The sequence below is a fragment of the Trematosphaeria pertusa genome (genome assembly GCF_010094035.1).
Source record: "Trematosphaeria pertusa strain CBS 122368 unplaced genomic scaffold BU26scaffold_40, whole genome shotgun sequence".
In the NCBI taxonomy this organism is placed as follows: domain Eukaryota; kingdom Fungi; phylum Ascomycota; class Dothideomycetes; order Pleosporales; family Trematosphaeriaceae; genus Trematosphaeria; species Trematosphaeria pertusa.
Window position 1 is genome coordinate 29,838 of NW_022987251.1, and position 3,231 is coordinate 33,068.

At 28.4% G+C, this 3,231-nt stretch overlaps 1 protein-coding gene across 1 annotated transcript in view; it reads left to right on the plus strand.

Annotated features, from left to right (window-relative positions):
* The first annotated feature begins 3,088 nt into the window (after positions 1 to 3,088).
* Positions 3,089 to 3,231, plus strand: part of BU26DRAFT_526191 (uncharacterized protein) — a 1,117-nt gene continuing 974 nt past the window's right edge. The window contains exon 1 of the mRNA XM_033830679.1: positions 3,089 to 3,215. The gene's annotated coding sequence lies outside the window, so the exon portion shown is untranslated. The remainder of the gene's footprint in view (positions 3,216 to 3,231) is intronic.

Sequence of the window (3,231 nt, forward strand, 5' to 3'; positions counted from 1 at the left end):
ATATAGAAGTAGAGAAGCTAGCTAATTAGCTTATAAGATCTAGAGCCTTTTATAGTGTTAACTAACTACTAAGCCTTAGAGTATTTTACTACTAAGTAAGAACTTACTACTAGACAGGTCTACTAGGTAAACAATATTACTAACTATAACCTTAAGCTTACCTATTAACTAGGTTTAGCTAATATAGTAGTAGACGCGTTATTATAAAAGTAAGAAGAGCTTAAGACCTAAAAGAAGAAGAATTACGCCGCCTATATAAGAGCTTTTCTAAGTAAGAAGTAAATTAGCCTCTTAGCTATTAAGTAATTATTAGGTAAGTTATTAGTTCTAGCTATCTAGAAATTAGCTAGTAGTATAGTAAAAATAGCTACTACTAATACGTTTATAGAGGTACTCTCTACTAAGAATCTATATACTATAATTAATTAGGTTATTATAGCTAACTAATTAGATAACTCTCTATAGCTAGCTTAAGAAAAAGCTACTATATTAGGCTCTACCTAGAAAATAGAAGATAGCTTATTAATCTATTAGAATTAGTTAATAGTCTCTACTATTAACTATCTATAAACACACCTAATACGTGCTATATATACTACTTAGATAACTACCTACCTAGAATAAAGAAAAACTATCTAGTTACTATAAGATTAATATTACTAGCTAGGTATATAAAAAGACGTTAATACGTATATAGTAGTATATAAGGCTTACTACTAGAGCTATACTCTATAGAATAAGATGCTAGGTCTTCTAAAGCCTCTACCTATACCTAAGAGAGCTTAGTAGAACATCTCTATAGATTCTAAAAGCTTCTTTTCTAATAAGAAAGAATTTAACTACGTATACGTTATTATAGATTAGCTAAGTAAGTAGAGCTTCTCTCTACTCTACTATAAGAAAATTATAGCTTAACGTATAGTAGAGCTATATTACTAATATATCTAGCGTATATATAGTTCTTCTAGGTTTATTATATTAGATTATAGCCTATAGTTTACCTCTACCTTTATAGATAAGCTCTACTAGCTTATAGAAATTAAGTAGAAGCTCTCTACTACGTACTACTTATAAACTAATAGAAATATAGAGATTATTAATTAATATCTTAATTAGCGTCTACGTCTATTTATTAACTACTACTAGAATAATTAGTTAGACCTTCTACTCTATATAAATTAGGTATAAGCTATATTACTATATAAAACTATAGAACTAATAGCGTATAAAATTAAATTTAGATATTAGCTAGTATACTACTAGAATTAGAAGAAGCGTATAATAAAAGCCTCTACTCTATATAAGCGTCTCTCGCGCTAGAAAGCTTAGAATTTTACTAAGAAGTAATACAACGCCGTAAAAAAAGCTACTAAAATTGCATAAAGTAATATCGCAAAAGCGTAAGCTAGGCAGGCGCTTTAAGTAAATAAAAAGTACTAAGAACCTAATTTTATAGTAGGTAACCTTGTCTATATTAAACCTTATAGCTTTTTAATAAATTAGCCTAGTATAAAGCTTAATTAATAGATATATAGCTCTTACCTAATTATTACTATAAAGAGTTACTTTTTCTAGCTCTAGCTATCTACGTATATACGTATATATAACGTCTTTTACGCTAATTAGTTATAAAAAGTCTTAGAGCTATTACTAGAGTAGGTAGAGCCTAAGTAGCTACCTATTAAAGTAGATAGTAATCTAGAATAGCTTGTATATAAAATTCTAGATAGCTATCTTTATTAAAATCGCCTTTAATACTACGCTATATAGGTTACTTATAATTCTAACTCTACCTAGTATAATACTATAGGCTTTATTAATACTCTCTATAAGGTAAAAGACTTTTATATAGTATACCTAGATAAGCTAGAGCTGCTATTATAATTAGATGCTTAAATTAAAGCGTATAAAAAAGAGAAGACTCTAGAGAAGATAGTAGAGAATTTAAAACCTATAAGAGTAGAAGACGTAAGAGTAACGTAAAGATACTACTAAGTAATTTAAGACTCTACTAAGCTTATAGCATAGTTTAAGAAGAGAGCTAGTAAGAAAGCTACTCTACTAATGCGAAAATAAGCCTCTTTTTTTCTAGAGAGAAGATAGTAGCTATAAAAGCGCTTCTAGTTTAAAACTAATATAAATATACTTACTATAAGCTAAAAGAGATAGTTAAGAGTATAACGTAGAAGTTTTAGAAGAAGAAAGACCTAGAAGGCGTATTTTAGAGCTTAGAGATAAGCTCTCTCTATAAGAGGGGGTAATATAATAGTCTAGTTTAGAGATTTACCTTAGGTTACGTAATCTTATTACGTAATCTAACCTAGCGTCTTAGCGCTTAGCACCTCTATATATAGAGCCTCTTAGAGCCTTTTTTTAACTTTTTACCTTTAGATAGCTAAATTTAACCTAACCTACTCTACTAGTATCTCTTATTCTTATAGCTTATAGAGATAGTACTATCTATAGCTAACTTATCTAGCTAGGTATTTAGAGACGCTTATAGTAGTAGAGACTATAAATCTAGCTCTTATATAAAGTAAAAGTTAATAGCTAAGCTCTAGGCCTATATATATTTTAGTATTTCTAATTAAGAGAGTTACTAAAAAATCTTATTATTATAATATATTAGCTATTTAGAACTTCTATTTTAATATATATATATACTACTTTAGCTAAATACTTCTAGAGATTTAGAAATACTATACTTAGCTATAATACCTTCTAGAACGTAATTACTCTCTTAAGGTCTAATATATAGTAAAGCTTATATATAAGTATTAATATAAATATCTATTTCTTTATATAGATATATATAACTAGTAATAGTTCTACTCTAGCTATAATAAGATACTATCTAAATTTAAACTAAAATCTAGGTTTCTTAATATTCTAAAAAAGATTTAAAATAAGATTTATAAGTATACTCTACCTCTATTTATAGTAATTCTTTATTCGCGCTTATAGAGTATTTACTTATATAGACTGTTCGCTTATAAAGTACGTTAAGCGTCTTTCTCGTAATTAAGAACCTCTTACTCGTCTTAACCGGGTCGCACTAGTCGGCGGGGCAACGCCGCCAAGCGTTTTAGCCCGCGAGTCGAATAATTCTTTATTTATTACTAATTCTTCAACCATCATCAATTCTTCAACCATTATCAATTCTTCAACCATCATCAATTCTTCAACCATCATCAATTCTTCAACCATCATCAATTCTTCAACCATCATCAA